Raw genomic sequence first — 18,366 nt, 5'->3', positions numbered from 1 at the left:
TACCGATGGCATGAATCCGTTTGGCAACCAGAACACCAACCATAGTACATGGCCCGTGTTTGTGTGGATGTACAACCTCCCCCTGGTTGTGCATGAAGTCGAAGTACATACACATGAGCATGCTGATTCAAGGGCCAAAACAACCGGGAAATAATATTAATATCTATCTGGAGCGACTTCAAGAGGAGTTAGACACGTTATGGAAAACACCGGCCAAGACATGGGACGCCAGCTAAGGCGAGTATTTCTATATCGGAGCCGCCTTGATCACGACAATGCACGACTATCTCGGTTATGGATATGTCGTAGCACATGTGTGCCATGGATATTGCGGATGCACACGCTGCATGGATGATACGACGTCTCAGCAGCTAATGTCAAGGGAAGATGGTGGGTCTGGGAAAATCATGTACATGGGGCATCGAAGATGGCTCGAGAAGGAAGACCCGTGGAGAAACCGTGGAGATCTATTCAATGGTGGGGCTGAGCATCAAGGACCTCCACATAAGCGGAGTGGCACCGATATCGATGAGCCATTGAATAACTGGGAGCAGTGCCCCGCGCCGGGAAAGACGATGAAAAAGGCGTCGGAGCCACTTCTGAAGGTATGAAAGACGAGGTCTGTTTTTTGGGACTTGGAGTACTGGAACAAACTCGAAACGCCTCATTGCCTTGATCAAATGCATATCTATAAGAATGTACTTGAGAGCTTGCTTGCGACACTGATGAACATGCCGGATAAGACCAAGGATGGGCCGAAAACAATAAAAGACTTGCAAGATTTGGAGATCAGGGCAGATCTGCACATGCCGCCCCATAAAAAGTCAGAGGAGACAAAGACGGAGACACAGGCGCGGGAGAAGAAGGGCAAAAAACTAAAGGAAGAGGATTATTGCCCCCCTTCTTGCTTCACCTTAAGTCCGACTCAGATCAATCAATTCTTCAAGTGCCTTACCGGAATCAAAGTTAGTTCTGGTTACTGTGGCAAGATAAGCAGATATCTGGAAACGAAGAAGAAAAGGTTCAGCGGGATGGAGTTCCGTGAATGTCATGTGATGATGACGCAGATACTACCTGTTGCCCTTATAGGGATAATGGACAAGCACATCCGTGACACGCTTACTAGTCTCTCCAACATTTTCGACATCATCTCTTGAAAGTCGATCAGTGTGAAGCAGCTCTGAAGGTTACAGGAAGAGATCGTTGTCATACTAAATGAGCTTGAGATGTAGTTCCCGCCTGCGTTCTTTGACGTCATGGTGCATCTGTGTGTCCATATAGTGGACGATATAATTGTTGGGGAACGTTGCATGGGAAAGAAAAAATTTCCTACGCACACGAAGACCTATCATGGTGATGTTCATCTACGAGAGGGAGATCGGATCCACATACCCTTGTAGATCGCTAAGCAGGAAGCGTCAAGAAACGCGGTTGATGTAGTGGTATAGCTTCGTGATTCAAATCACCGTCGTCCCACGATCCATTCCGATCTAGCGCCGAACGGACGGCACCTCCACGTTCAGGACACGTACAACTCGATGACGATCTCCGCCTTCTTGATCCAGCAAGAGAGATGGGGAAGTAGATGAGTTCTCCGGCAGCGTGACGGCGCGCCGGTGATGGTGATGATCTATTCCTGCAGGGCTCCGCCCGAGCTCCGCAGAAAACCGATCTAGAGGAAGAACTACGAAGTAGAGGTTTGAGTTGCACGTGGCAAAGTTGTGTCTCAAAAACCCTAAAACCTCTAGTATATATAGGAGGAGGGGAGGGGCTAGCCTTGGCGCTCAAGAGAGCCCCAAGGGCGCCGGCCGAGAGAGGAGAGGAGGACTCCAACTCCAATTCGGTTTGTGGAAGGAGGAGTCGTCCTCTTCCTTCCCACCTCCCTCTTTTTTTTCTTTCTCTTTGGTTTTTCTCCTTATCCGACATAGCCCACTTGGCCTGGCCTCACCAGCCCACTAAGGGCTGGTGCGCCACCCCTGGGCTATTGGGCTCACTCCCGGGTGGGTGGGCCCCTCCCTGTGAAAATTCGGAACCCATTCGTCACTCCCGGTACACTGCCGGTAAAGCCCGAAATCTTTCCGGAGACCAAATGAAACCATCCTATATATCAATATTCATTTCTGGACCATTCCGGAAACCCTCGTGACGTCCGTGATCTCATCCAGGACTCCGAACAACCTTCGGTCACCAACGCCTGCAACTCAACTATACCGAAACGTCACCAAACCTTAAGTTTGCAGACCCTGCGGGTTCGAGAACTATGCAGACATGACCTCAGACACTCCCCGGTCAATATCCAATAGCGGGACCTGGATGTCCATATTGGATCCTATATATTCTATGAAGATCTTATCGGTTGAACCTCTGTGCCAAGGATTCATATAATCCCGAATAACATTCCCTTTGTCCTTCGGTATGTTACTTGCCCGAGATTTGATCGTCGGTATCTCTATACCTATTTCAATCTCGTTACCGGCAAGTCTATTTACTCGTTCCGTAATACAAGATCACGTGACTAACACTTGAGTTACATTGCTTGCAAGGCTTATTTGTGATGTTGTATTACCGAGTGGGCCCCGAGATACCTCTCCGTCGCACGGAGTCATAAATCTCAGTCTTGATCCATGCTAACTCAACGGACACCTTCGAAGATACATGTAGAGCACATTTATAGTCACCCTGTAACGTTGCTACGTTTGATACACACAAGGCATTCCTCCGGTGTGAGTGAGTTACATGATCTCATGGTCATAGGAATGAATACTTTACACGTAGAAAACAATAGCAACAAAATGACACGATCACATGCTACATTTATAATTTGGGTCTTCTCAATCACATCATTCTCCTAATGATGTGATCCAGTCATCAAGTGTCAATACTTGCAAATGCTCAGAAAACCTTAACCATCCTTGATCAACTGGCTAGTCAACTAGAGGTTTACTAGGGACATTGTTTTGTCTATATATCCACACATGTATCTATGCTTTCATTCAATACAATTATAGCATGGATGATAAACGATTATCTTGAAACAGGAAATATAATAATGACTATTTTACCATTGCCTCTAGGGCATATTTCCAACAGTAAATAGACCTGGGGTCATCATTCCTCCACAACATGATGTCGTTTGAGAGGATGAATGGGATCATCAAAGGATTCATTCGTAATATGTCCCGTGCGGATGGAAGGATCGTCCAGGGCTATCTGACACAAGAGTGCATCTCTTTCTATGAGAATTTTCTATATGGCGCAGACCGGCCGCCTGGTGTTGGTTTGCCCGTTAACAAGCACGATGGGAGGCTCGAAGGAGAAGGTCACTCCAACAGTCGTAGGGAACTGCATGTGGCTTACTCAGATCGACACAACGACTTTGATAGAGAAAACTTGGTGGTGCTACAACACCTACACTAGGTAGATCCTTTCGTGACACTACACAAAGAAACCATCGCAAAGAAGTATCGTGACCGGGGGTATGCAGGACAGACGCCGAAGTTACTAGAGAGCACAACTCCACTTTCCTGCATTGGTTCAAAGAGCATATACGCCTTAGCACATGTCCCCTCGCCCAACCTCCTCACCTATCAGGCATACGATATCAATGGATACACGTTCTACACGGAGGCCTAAGATATGGACAGTGATGATCACAACTCAGAGGTGACGATGGAATGCGTGACCGAGAGCGACAACGGCGCAACTGAGAGATTTTACGGAAGGGTCGAGGAGATCTGGGAGCTTGACTACTCTAGACTGCACAACAAGACAATGTTCCGTGTCAGATGGGCTAAGAATGTCGAAAGAGAAAACCGATATTTCACTACCATGACTATACCCGATGCCAACAGCGGTACCGTGAACTCTATCGCAAAAAAACGAGCCATGGGTACACGCTAAGAATGTGACACAATCCTTCTTCATAACCAACCCATGCAATCCCAAACGTGTTTGTGAGGAGAGGCAAAAGGAACATCATTCACTACTGGAATTGAGAAATTTGCCGTCAGCCTTGCCTTTGCCGTCTGCTGAGGCATGGCAAAGATACTCTTTGCCGTGAGCTGGCACAATGCTGACGACAAAGAGGTGGTTGATGGCAAAGGTTTTATTTGCCGCTGGCCACCTCTTTGTCGTCTGCTGGCAGATGGCGAAGGGCCCCTATGCGGACGGCAAAGGGCGGGCACACGACAAAGCCCCAGCCAAATGGCCGAAACCCCACCCCACCCACCCCACCCCTTTGCCGTCCGCCGCCCACCCTTGCAAATGACAAAGAAGATGTGGCTCTACGGCTCCACATGCCCCCGCCTGCTTCCCTAACGGTCGGCTCGCCCCTGCCCGCCCACCCCCCCCCCTCTCTCTCTTGTCGTACCCCAAAGCCCTCCCTGCCCACCCGCCGCCGCCGTAGTTGCTCATCCCCAGCCACCTGCGCCGCCGCCCTCCCGGCCGCCGCCCCCTCACACCTCCCTCCCGGCCGCCGCCGCCCCCTCCCACCTCCCTCCCGGCGCCACCCCCCTCTCACCACCCTCCCGGCCGCCGCCCCCCTCCCACCTCCCTCTAGGCCACCGCCCCCCTCCCACCTCCCTCCCGGCCGCCGCCCCCTCCCACCACCATCATGGCCGCCGCCCCCTCCCACCTCCCTCCCGGCCGCCGCCCCCTCCCACCACCCTCCCGGCCGCCGCCCCCCTCCCACCACCCTCCTGGGCCCCGTCCCCCTCCCACCTCCCTCCCGGTCGCCGCCCTAGCCCCACCTCCCTCCCAGCCGCCGCCCCAGCCACACCTCCCCTGTGCCGGCGACCCCGGCACCCTCTAGTGAGTGTTTTTCTTCTTTTTTTGTTTTTGTTCCTGTTTTCTTCTTCTTATATTTTGCTGCTTAATTGTTAGATTATATTATGTATGTAGCTTTGTGCTAGGTTTAATGTTAGATAAGATTAGGTTAGTGTTAGGTTTAGTGCAAGATTAGTTTAGTGCTAGGTTTAGTGCTAGGAAGAATAAGTAGAAGGAGGAAGAAGAAGATGAAGGAGAAGAAGAAAAAGTAGAATAAGTAGTGGCCGACCCCCGATGCCACTGACCATCGACCCCCGACCCCCGACGTCCGACGCCACCGACCCCAACCCCCGACATACGACGCCACTGAAACCCGACCCCCGACCCCCTACAACCGACGCCACTAACCCCCGACCCCCGACCACCGACTCCCGACCCCCGACCCCACTGACCCCCGACCCCCGACGCCACTGACCCTCGACCCCCGACCCCGGATCCCCGACACCACTGACCCTCGACCCCCGATGTAACCGACACCCGACTACCGACGCCACTAACCCCCGAGGCTGACGGGGTCATAGTTTTGTAAATTATGAGTTAGGTCACATATTTTCCGATTGTGTTAATTATTAAAACATCATATTTGTGTTGATCGGGTGAATTTCAATGTGCAGTTGTTGGACGACCTCCACGTGCGTTGGACGACCTCCACCCCTGCGTTTGTTGGTGAGCACAAATGGCTTCTCCTCCTACCCCCTTAATTTTCTCTATTCCGGTCTTCGTGCCGATGAAACTTGCTAGCTATAGATTTCTTCAATCACGAGTATGCGTGACCAGTATGCCTCTCCCGTTCGAAAGGGCGACATCAATAAATATGCATGTCTTTGCATATTTATAACCACCATCCTTTCGAATTGTCCAACGTTATCCATGGACAACCCGAGTATGTGTAGATTGGGTTAGTTTTCCCGTATGCTCTGCTCCGGATCCGATGCAGAATTTCATCAGTGCCTCCCTGTTGTTCTCCGGGTACACATCCTCTCTGCTTATTGCCGAGATGTGTATCAGGAGAACAGCGGGGAGGTGCTACCGAAATTCTGCGTCGGATCTGGAGTAGAGCATGGGAAAACGAACCCAATCTACACATACTCGGGTGGGATTAGGACCTATCTTTACCTATTAGCATGTAGGTTGCATGGACGGAATAAAACTGACAAACTTGATTAGCGGATGAATATAGATGATGAATTATATATTTATTTCTTGTGCGCCCATAGGTAGCTAGGCAACATGAGTGATCGTGCTTGGATGTACACTCGTCACCCTAGTCAGAAAGACATGACCAATGAATGGTTAACAAAAACCAGGGGGTTTGTGAGAGCCGCATTTGCAAATGGCCAGCAAAAAACATGGTGCCCCTGTCCCAACTGCGACAACTGGAAAAAGCAGACAAAGTTTGAAATGGGTAAACACCTGCAGTAGTGGGGTTTTACGCCTAATTATATGGTGTGGACTTTTCATGGTGAGTCTAACCAACGTGCAAGAGCTGAGGTGATTCGTCGTCGCACTGACGAGCATGGTACTGGGATCGAAGACATGGTGCAAGACTTTGATGATGCTCGGGATTCGGACGATGAGATGGAGGAATCTGCAAAGGCCTTCTATGAAATGTTGGAGTCTTCAAAACGTCCTCTTCACGAGCAGACTGAGCTTTGTCAGCTGGATGCCATCGCGCAAGTAATGGCTCTGAAGGCTCAATTCAACCTAGGCAGAGAATGCTACGACGCAATGATGACGATATTTGGACGCTTTCTACCCAAAGGCCATGTACTGCCTGCAAACATGTACCAGTCAGAGAAAATCCACCGTGTACTTAAGATGGCCTATGAGAAGATACATGGCTATGAGAATGGATGTGCCTTATTTAGGCTTGAGTATGTGGCCTTGAACTATTGCCCCATTTGCAATTCTTCCAGGTATATTGTGGTAGACAACGGTATGGGTGAGAAGAATCAGACCAAAATCCCCATTAGTGTTCTTCGGTATCTGCCAATCGTACCAAGACTTCAACATCTTTTCATGGTCGAAGAGACGGCCAGACAGATGACATGGCACAAATTGGGCAAAAGAACCGAACTAGATGCGGATGGGAACAAGATGCTTGTACACACTTCAGATGGTTTTGCATGGAGGCACTTCGATGCATTACATAAGGATAAATCGGAAGATCCAAGGCATCGTAGAGTTGCCATCAGCATGGATGGGTTCCATGTGTACGGTATGACGGCAGCACAATACAGTTGTTGGCCTGTATTTGTCATTCCACTCAATTTCCCACCCGGAGAGATTATGAAAAGAAAGAACATTTTCCTGACGTTGATAATTCCACGGCACAGCTATTCGGGGAAGAACATGAATGTGTACATGCATCCGCTTAAGGATGAGTTGCAAGAAGCCTGGGATAATGGGATCAAGACCTACAATGCCGCTACCAAAACAAATTTCAAAATGCATGTGTGGTACATGTACTCGACGCAACATTATCCGGCGTTTGCGCTATTCGCTGGCTGGTGTGTGCATGGAAGGTTCCCGTGCACCACATGCAAGGCAGCTCTTCAGCTCCATTGCCTGCAGGCTGGTCGCAAGTTTTCTTGCTTCGACATTGTGACATCCCTGGATTAAGCTACAGTAATAAATATAGTTAGACTATTGTAATCACATGCTAATGCTGCTATGTCATTGAGATTAGCTAAGCAAAATCACCCATTGACAAAAAAAAACCAAAACAAAAATTAAAATCAAAATTTAAGTCAAATAAATTATTTATTAAAACTAATAAATAAAATCGTGATTGAGTTGAAACTATTCCCTAAGTAATCTTCAATAAGGAACCAACGTCATTTGAAGCATAAAAGTTGCCCTTATCTATTTTTGAGTTAAACCAACAACACCTAAGTGGCCTATTTAAAACCTAACAAAATTCAAATCAATTCAATTGGGCCTCAAACTTTTCTTGTACTAGCTTAATATATTCTCTAGTAATTATGTGACAAGTTTAATATGCAACAAGATTGTTTGGTACAAAAGAAAAATATAAAACAGGAGAGAAAATACAAATTGATTTTTTTTTTTAAAAACAAAGCAACCGAGCCCCCCCTGGCCGACTGGGCCAAAGTGGCCCAGCCGGCCACAAGCGCCGAACCCTAGCGACGAGACCCGACTCCCCTCGCTCTCCCTCCTGCCGCCGCCAGAAAGGGACGAGGGAGCCCTCCCCTCGTCACCCCACCAACCGTCGCCCCACCTATCGCGCCCACGACGCTCGCGTCCTCCCCCTGGCGCTCATTCCCCGCTCGCCCCTCGTCTCCCTCCCCTCGCGAGAACCGCCCCCCACGAACTCCCTCTCCCCCACCGAGGCCTCCTCTCACACGTCGCCTCCTCCCTCCCAGGTCCTCCCGCCGGCGGCCCCCCCGTCGGCCCCTCTACCCCCGGCCAGCGAGCCCCTCGCCCGACTCCCCACCCGCCGGCACTAGTCTCCCCCTCTGGCTCTCCCCCTCCTCCTCCTAGACCGGCACTCCGCCCCATCGCAAGCCCCAGATCCCATCTCACCGCCCCCTCCCCGGCAAGCCGTTCTCCACTCCGGCGGCCCCCATCTCGCCTTCCCTGCTCACCCCCCACGCCGGCGACCTCTCGTTCCCGTCGCCTCCTGCTCCCTCGCCGAGCACCCCCGTCGCTAGGGCCGCCCTCACTGGCCGCCTCTCCCCACCGGCCACGGCGGCCCTGCCTCGGCCTCCCTCCGCTCGCCCAGGTCGAAGCCCGCGCCGGCCGGCCCCTACACCGTGGTGCCCCTCCGGCGCCCTCCCCCCCATACGGCCGCATGCCTCCGGCCCGAGCTCCACCACTCCGGCGACGCCTCCGCTCCCCCTCGCGCTGGAACCACACCGGCCCCATGCGGTACCCGCGTCGACCGCCTCCGTCGCCGGAACTTCCCCACCGCCGGATCGGCCTCGCCGGACTGCAACACCACGTCGGCCATCGCCCTCCCTCGAGCCCGCTTTGCACCTCTACGGGCTCGGTGAGAACAACCCCTCTTCTCCTCTCTGCCCTCCGGATCCATTCCGACGAACGTCGCCGCATTCCGACGTTGTTAGGGTCGTGCAGGTGGAGATGAGGTTGTCACCTTCCTCCACTCTGTTGAGAGAGGAGCAGTGAGAGTTGTACAAAGAGATGCAGAAGAGAGAATGTTAATAAATATAAACAAATGTTGTATTCCGTATGTATGTATGTATTTGATACCCGTATTTATGCATGTATATACGTATAATAGATATTACTGGATGTGTGAGTTTGTGTGTTGTGTATGTGTGTGCGTGTAGTGTTTGTGTGCTCGTTGTCCCGATGACATGCGGGGCCCATGTCCCTAAAGATAATAATAATAAAAATAATGTTAATGTTTTTTATCAAATAAATAAATAGATATATTAGTTAAATTAATTAATTAGTAGAATCTGAGAATGACACGTGGGTCCCCCACTAAATTAATCTGATTAATTAATAATTAATCTTAATAAAAACTTGTGCCTATGACGTTCGGGACCCGCTGGTCCGTTGACCAGTCAAATGTTGATGTCAGCATGACATCGCGATGATTTCATAATGGGATTTTATTAAAATAGCTAAATCTGTTTTTAATTCCTAAATAATTAATAAAACTTTGAAAATTAATATAAAATAATCCGTAAGTCTGATCAAAATAATTTCAACATGAAAGTTGATCAGCAAAACGAGACGAACCCGGATACATGATCAATTCGTGTGTCACGCGTCCCTAGCATAGCAAACTTGGAACTTTTCCATCGTTTCCAGTATAACTGGTCGTAGCCCGAGACCCGGAAAATATCGTCAGATATTCTTTCGACCCGTCTATGACGGATGTTGCTGCGTTAGCTCATGTCTAGCCTACATCTTTCCATATCTTGCTTTGTGTTGCATCGGTGCTATTACTTATTGTTTCTTCCCCCCTCTTCTTGCCGGTAGACCCCGAGACTGACGCTGCTGCCGGGTACATCTACGACCGTGCCGATCAGTACTTTACCGTAGAGCAGCAAGGCAAGCAAACTCCCCTTGATCATTCCTATATCGCCTATGTCTTTCTTCCTACTGCTTGCATTAGTATTTTGCTACTGTTGTAGTTAGCTCCTATATCTGATGCATAGCCTATTTTTGATGAACTGCTACTTTCAGTCCTGTACTTTAAATATGCTTAGTATAGGTGGAGCAGTCATCCGCTCTGACCCCGTAGTTCAGTTGCCCCTCTTGTTTTCAAGTCTCGATCTCTGACCGACGAGCCAGACCCGACACAGCACATTCACCCCCTTCGTTGTACGACGCTATAGGGATACTATCGGGTACCGAGGGTGACACCTCACTAAGTACTCCTGATGATATCTCTGTAGTATAGCTAGTCGGTCGTGGTTATCGAGGGTGATTCCTCTTTCACCATTCCCGATGACGCCTCTGTCGTGTAACCCCGCGAGTGTGGGACCCCCGAGGGTGATTCCTCTAAGCCCACGTTGACGGGTACATCGTTCGGAATCCAACGAGGGTGATACCTCGGGTTCCCCCCGGTGTTACAACCACACAGTTACTCGACCATGTTACTGGGATCATTGGTGATTAGTTGTAAGACGGGTGGATTCCCGTGAGACTGTGTTGATGGCCTAATTAAAATGCTAATGGATTTGGGTATTTGATGTAGGTTGGTCGGAGACCTTTTCGCACTAACCGGCTACGCGGGAAGAATTATGGGTACTCGGCGTCGCGGTATCAGCCGAAGCTTTTCAGATGCCAGCAATGTAACGGCGCGCGCCCGAGTGGTCCCGAGATGCATCGCGCTTGTGATTAAGGGATGCTAGGACTGACGTCGGCCGCCCACACCACGTGCAGGAGCGTGAAGGGGAACTGGGCCCACGAACCCTTTGTGCTTAGGATTTAGACCGGCGGGCTGGCCTCTCTGATTAGTCTTAGGTGGGGCTGCGACGTGTCGATATTCCGAGGCCGGGCAGGACCCAGAAAAGTATGTCCGGCCAGAGTGTTATCGAGCGTGACGGGACATGTGGTGCACCCCTGCAGGGATGAAAATTAACTATTCGGATAGCCGTGTCCACGGTTACAGGACGACTTGGAGTTGTGCCCCGATCTTTTACAACTACAATTGTTACTTAACTGGAATTAGCTTGCCTCGGGATTGCTTCCTCGCAGGGAGTCGAGGGAGGATCTTTAGGCGTGACCTCACTTTAATATTGGTGCAACAATATGACTATTTATGTGTTACCCCTGTTCTATTCTCGTCTGTTGCTGCAAGACCCTGAAGATGCTAGTCTTCGATAGGACTAGGCCTTCTCTCTCTATTCTCGCATTGCTGCAGTCAGTCCACATATAACCCCCTTCTTTGATACTGATGCATTTTTAGAATAGTTCTGATGTAAGACTTGCGAGTACTTTGGATGAGTACTCACCGCTGCTTTGCTCCCCCTCTTGTCCCCTCGATCCGTTTGCTGCGACCAGATGATGGAGCCCAGGAGATGGAGGTCCCCGCCACCGACGACTGCTACCCCGACGGTGCCTACTACTACGTGGAGGCCGCTGATGATCAGGAGTAGTTAGGAGGTACCCAGGCAGGAGGCCTCGCCTCGTTCGATCGTTGTATCTTTTGTGCTAGCCTTCTCTAAGGCACCCCATGTTTTATGTCTGTACTCAGATATTTGTTGCTTCCGCTGACTCGTGTGTTTATCGAGCTTTCGTATTCTAGCCCTCGAGGCCCCTGGCTTGTAATATGAAGCTGATGTTATTTTTATTTGTGTCTAGAGTTGTGTTGTGATATCTTCCCGTGAGTCCTTGGGTTTGATCGTACGCATTTGCGTGTATGGTTAGCGTACGATTAAATCGAGGGCGCCACAGACATGCATAGACAATTCCTGGATCCTGACCATAAGTTGAGAAAAGACAAGAAGAATTTCATCAAAGGTAGAGTTGTGAAAAACACTGCACCAACTGCGTTGACAGGCCAACAGACCCTTGATCAGTTAAACGCTCTCGAGCCTGATCCTTTGCGTCCAGGATACTTCAAAGGGTATAATACGGAACACGCCTGGACTCACAAGTCATGCTTATGGGATCTGCCTTAGTTCAAAGACCTCCTTTGCCCACACAACATCGACGTGATGCACACTGAAAAGAATATTGCGGAGGCCATTTTTGGTACATTGTTTGGCATAGAGGGGAAGTCAAAAGATAATCCTAAGGCTAGAATCGACCTGGAGGCTCTATGTGATAGACCGTTACAAAACTTGCGACAACGGAAAGGAAAGCAAAGCATAGCGAAGCCAAAGCCATGGTTCAATCTTGAAAGGCCAGCTATGAGGGAAATGCTATTGTGGGTGAAAATGCGGTTGATGTTTCTTGATGGGTATGCTGCGAATCTAAAGAGGGGAGCGAGTCTTGAGAAATTGAAAATATTTGGTCTCAAGAGTCATGATTGGCACATATGGATTGAGCCGGTAATGTCGGTGATGTTGCGTGGCTTTCTCCCTGAGGATGAATGGCTAGTACTGGCAGAGCTGAGCTATTTCTTCCGTTCTCTTTGTGCGAAAGAACTATCGCCTGGCGTGCTAGATGAAATGGAAGAGTTGGCGGCGGAGTTGATCTGCAAATTAGAAAAGATCTTTCCATCGAGCTTCTTTAATCCAATGCAACATTTAATTTTGCATCTCCCGACCGAGGCAAGATTGGGGGGCCCGTTCAAAATCGATGGTGCTACTCAACTGAGAGGATGTAGAAGACGCTTCGAGCTAAGTGTAAAAATAAACGTAGAATTGAAGCATCGATGGTCGAGGCATTCATTACTGAGGAGGCGGCAAACTTCGTGACAGCACACTACGAAGCCAAAAATCATCATTTGCATAACCCGAAGCCTCAGTACAATGATGGCGATCCAAAAAAAGTTCGATCCAACCTCAGCCTATTCAAAGGGAAGCTCGCACCATCCGCTGCTTCGAAAGGGAAATCGTTGGATGTAAAAGAATGGTGGACCATTTCATTGTATATCTTCACCAACCTAACAGAAGTGCGACCGTACATCGAGTAAGTTCTCGGTAAATTATTGTTCCGCAACTTCTAATTCCTTTCAACTACTCGTATTCCCATATATTTGATATAGTCGATACGTTTCCGAATTCTCGGATGGAGCGGTCATCGAAAAGGATTCCGTCGAAGAGTATGAGCTTCTCGCAAAGCATGGAGGCGACTATCCCGGTTTCATCTCTTGGTTCAAACAAAGGTAATTAATTACCATTAATGGCCCATTTGATTTCTTGGTCTAATTTGTGGCTAATGCATCCATTCTTTTGTATTAAACTTGTAGGCTGATGCAGAGTCTATGGACGCTGAGTTGAGAGAAGTCGGTAATAGTTTTGACTATAAGGTCCGTTCATTTGACAAATACAACATCAACAGGTATCACTTTCGTACCTTTGGCAAAGAGCTATCTATGCCCGACCTAAAGACTACAAATTGTTCTGTCTCTGCTATCGGCGAAGGAGGCACCGAGTATTATGGAAGAGTTGAAGCAATTTATGAACTTCTATTCTATGGTGAAAACCCACCGACCGTCGTAGTCTTCAAATGTTATTGGTTTGAGCCGAGGGAGACTAGAAGGACTCATGAACATATAGGACTAGTCGAAATCAACCAAAACACCCACTTAGATGTTCCCGATGTCTATATTACGACTCAACACGCGACACAAGTTTACTATCTACCGTGGGCCTGCCAAACTGATCCAAATCTCAAAGGTTGGGATGTCGTTTATGATGTGCCACCACATTTTAGACCACCTACCCTCAATGAAGATGATTACGAACCTCACATTAACCCAGACACATATGAAGGAGAATTCTTCCAAGAAACACGTATGTCCAAGAAACGTCTCAAGAACCGCTCTACTTCACCCCAAAACATTGAAGTAGATAGCGACAGTGAACCCGTCTTAACCCCTGAGCCCGAACACGAAGAGCTGGAAGAAGAAGAGGTTACTGCTGCGGATGACCTGTCACTTCTTGACCGATTACATAATGGTGGCCTTCCACATGTTCTTTCTGATAGTGATGATGATGATGCATTTATTGATGATAGTGATGATCATGATGCATTTATTGACCCCGAAGCATATATAGACGAGCACGATTGTTATTAGTTCATGTCACATATTCAACTATTACTATATATAAATTTTGAGTTCATGTTAGGTATTCAATTTTTATTAGTCATGTTGGTATTTATGACGATGATACACTTAAATTATATACATTTTATTACTCATGTTGGTATTTATGTTGTACTAATTTCATTTACTCTTTGTCATGACAGGTGTTGAAAGATGGTGGGAAAGGGTCTAAACCACTCCGCGACTCCTTCTTCGTCGGCGGGTGGTGGTGGGATGGTACTTTCATTTCTTCGAAGAGCGTTGCTCTCTACTCTACATGGAGTGGCCGCTTCTTCGACTCTCGCGGCCCCCATGAGAGGAGGTCGACCCCCTGCGAAGCCGAGAGGTACTAAAGGTATTACTCATGTTGGTATTTATGTTGTACTCATGTTGGTATTTATGTTGTAGGCATGTTGGTATTTATATACATTTTATTACTCATGTTGGTATTTATGTTGTACTAAAGGTACACGTGGCCGCGAGAGAGGTATGGCGGTGGCTGCTACACCTTCCTTGCCGCCACCCCAAGCTGATTCACCTGAGCACAAGACTTCTAGGGTGGATTCATCTGAGGTGGAGACTACACGTCTCCGGTTCACGAGCCTCAGGTCGACGAGCCTTAGGTTGACGAGCCTTCAACCCACGAGACTCGTGTCCCAGAGGCTTCGTTCCAGGCGACTCCGGAGCAAAGCAGGGATGAGGGTACATCCCCAGAGACCCAGTGGGATACCTGGGCTGAGCCAAGTGGCCATGCTGATAGCGACGAGGAGCTGGGTGAGGGGGCTACCATCTACCAGCGTGGTAGTTCGGGGCTCCCGCTCGCGCCGGCGACACGCGAGCAGAGGTGGTCGATTAAGTCAAATGGGGACAAGTAAGTTAATTTACTCTTATTTAACCTTTTGCCTTCATGTTTTCTCAAATATCTCATGGTTTGGCTTTAATTTGTCATACTGCAGGGGTTGGATTGTTGCCAAGGGTGTCCGCAAGCCCAACAGCGTCCTTGGTGTGCTTTGCCGTCAAAACTTCCCAGGGTATGTTATGTTGCCCAGTGGGGAGCGAGAGATAGAAATGACCTGGGAGCACTACTTGGGTGCCCCGGCCCCGCCGGAGGTGGATATCGACGGTGTTTTGTGCCACACAAGGGCCGACATGGTGATCCGACAGTTCTAGGTAATTTCTCCTTTACACAATTATAAATCAACCATAGCTAGTTATTGTACTAATCGGTGTTGTCTCGTTTGCAGACCTACTACAGGTGTGAGGAGGGATACGAGGAGGACGCGGCAAAGGTTATCGAAACCGAATGTCGCCGCCTACTTCAAAACTTTCGGCACGAGGCTCGGGTGCAGGATGTTCTAGACTACTATGCCTCGCGGCGTATTAGGAAGGACAAGGCGAAGTGCCGTGATTCTAAGATGGAGAAGGAGCATTACATGAAGGTAATTACATACTATTAAGGATTTGTAGTTAGTTTCCTTGATTTGGTTCTTACGCGCTCAAATTTCTCTTTATTAACTTAGGTGCCCCCGAGATGGTGTGTGGATAAGATGGATTGTTGGGAGGCCTTGGTGGATCAGTGGTGCTCCGAAACATGGGAGGCCAGCCACAACAACGCAAAGGAGAGGTGTGGCAAAATGGTTGGTGTGCCACACCATCAAGGGAGCGTCAACTTAATCCAATTTGGCGAGAACTGGGTATGTGGTTTGCATCATGCCTCATGCAATTCATTCTTAATGCTATCTTGAGACCTTTACTAATACAATTTTCCTCTCTCTCTCTCTTTTAGGTGCATCACAATAAGACGGAGGTGCCACAGATGTATGACCTGTATGGGATGGCCCATACTGCCTCGTACAAGAAAATAAAGGCATTCTCTGAGTCTGACCTCGAGCATTCAAAAAACTTCACCAATATATCCTCCCACCACAAGCTCGTGAAGTATAGAGATCACGGGAAGGCGAGGAAAGGGGGAAGACTTTAACCCGAGAGAGGGGCCTATTGATCCAGAGCTGGTGATGATAGCTGGCAATGGGAGGTCCCATGGCTCGATCGCAATTGGAGACGACCTTATACGTTGTCCTAGCACTCTCCGGCAGATAAAGGCACGCCAAACGAGCTCCTGTCCTAAGATAACACCTCGTCCACGGCCAGTCGAGCTTGCCATCGAGGTTAGTTTAATGGACTCAACTATCTTTTCGCATTATATTGTGCGTTGGAACCAATATGATTACAATGCTAACAATGAGTTGTGTTGCATGCTGCTATTCTGAAAGAGAGAGAGGCAATGCAGGCGGTTTTTCCGGAGAAGGATAAGGAGATGAAGGAGCTGGAGGAGAGGACGACTCTATTGGTGGAGGCGGAGAGGGCACGGAATGATGCGTCTAACAGGGCCATATACGAGCTCTTTGTGGTAAGTTTCTTCTTCATATTATTTCAAATCTTGCATTTTAATGTCCCTTTCATTAATAACTAAAAAATTTGACTTGTCGAAACCAAATGTACAGTCTATGTGTGAGAAGACCGGCCAAGTCCCTCCGGCGATGCCAGTCATTAACATGGTAGGGACGGTGACTTTCATTTCAATGCAGTGATCTTAAGAGTTTCCTCATGCTAACGACACATTGCAAACAATGGTTGGTGCATAATATCTCCCAAAACGCATCGCATGACCCTTCTAAAGTGGAACCTCTCCAGGGCAGCCTTCTCCAGGTGAAACAAGCCAGAGCCACCATGCTTCACCGCCGTGATGACGATAATGGTATGTTATCCTCCTTCTTCTTCTCTCCTCCTTCTTTTCCTTCTTCTTGTCCTTCTTCTTTTCTTCTTCTTCTCCTCTTCCTTCTCCTTCTCCTTCTCCTCGTCCTCCTCCTTCTTCTTATTTTTCTTCTCCTTCTTCTTCTCTTCTTGCTTCTTCTCTTTCTTCTTCTACGTAGCTTATTTTCCCCAACATAGACATAGACATACTTAGCTCATTAAAATGACTAATTTAGCTCCAAAATGACATAATAAGCTCATAATGGCCTATTTAATAAACAATGACCTATACTTACCTAATTACCCTCCAAAATGACATAATTAGCTCCAAAAAGGCATAATTAGCTAATTTAGCTCGAAGAAGAGGACAAGAGGAGAAGAAAGAGGAAAAATGAATAGAAGGAAGAAGAAGAAGACGAGAAGAAGAAGAGAAGAAGAAGGAGAAGGAGAAGAAGGAGAAGGAGCTAGCCCCCTCCTTATTCTTCTCTCCTCCTTCTTTTCCTTCTTCTTTTCTTCTTCTTCTCCTCTTCCTTCTCCTTCTCCTTCTTCTCCTCCTCATCCTCCTTCTTTTTCTTCTCCTTCTTCTTCTCTTCTTGCTTATTCTCTTTCTTCTTCTACGTAGCTTATTTTCCCCAACATAGACATAGACATACTTAGCTAATTGTCCTCCAAAATGACATAATTAGGTTAGTTAGGTAAAAACATCATAAGAACCTTGGTTAGCTCATCAAAACGACTAATTTAGCTCCAAAATGACATAATAAACTCATAATGGCCTATTTAATAAACAATGACCTATACTTACCTAATTATCCTCCAAAATGACATAATTAGCTCCAAAAAGGAATAATTAGCTAATTTAGCTCGAAGAAGAGGATAAGAGGAGAAGAAATAGGAAAATTAAAAAGAAGGAAGAAGAAGAAGAAGAGAAGAAGAAGAGAAAAAGAAGGAGAAGGAGAAGAGGGAGAAGGAGTTAGCCCCCTCCTTCTTCTCTCCTCCTTCTTTTCCTTCTTCTTTTATTCTTCTTCTCCTCTTCCTTCTCCTTCTCCTTCTCCTCCTCCTCCTCCTTATTTTTCTTCAACTTCTTCTTCTCTTCTTGCTTCTTCTCTTTCTTCTTCTACGTAGCTTATTTTCCCCAACATAGACATACTTAGCTAATTGTCCTCCAAAATAACATAATTAGCTTAGTTAGGTAAAAACATCATAAGAACCTTGGTTAGCTCATTAAAATGACTAATTTGGCTCCAAAATGACATAATAAGCTCATAATGGCCTATTTAATATACAATGACCTATACTTACCTAATTATCCTCCAAAACGACATAATTAGCTCCAAAAAGGCATAATTAGCTAATTTAGCTCGAAGAAGAGGACAAGGGGAGAAGAAAGAGGAAAAATGAAAAGAAGTAAGAAGAAGAAGAAGAGAAGAAGAAGGAGAAGGAGAAGAAGAAGGAGAAGCAGAAGTAGGAGAAGGAGCTAGCCCCCTCCTTCTTCTTCTCTCCTCCTTCTTTTCCTTATTCTTTTCTTCTTCCATCGTCTTCCTTCTCCTTCTCCTTCTCCTTCTCCTCCTCCTCCTTCTTCTTATTTT

This window comes from Hordeum vulgare, chromosome 7H (genome assembly GCF_904849725.1).
Source record: "Hordeum vulgare subsp. vulgare chromosome 7H, MorexV3_pseudomolecules_assembly, whole genome shotgun sequence".
In the NCBI taxonomy this organism is placed as follows: Eukaryota; Viridiplantae; Streptophyta; class Magnoliopsida; order Poales; family Poaceae; genus Hordeum; species Hordeum vulgare.
This window is presented reverse-complemented; position numbering follows the sequence as displayed.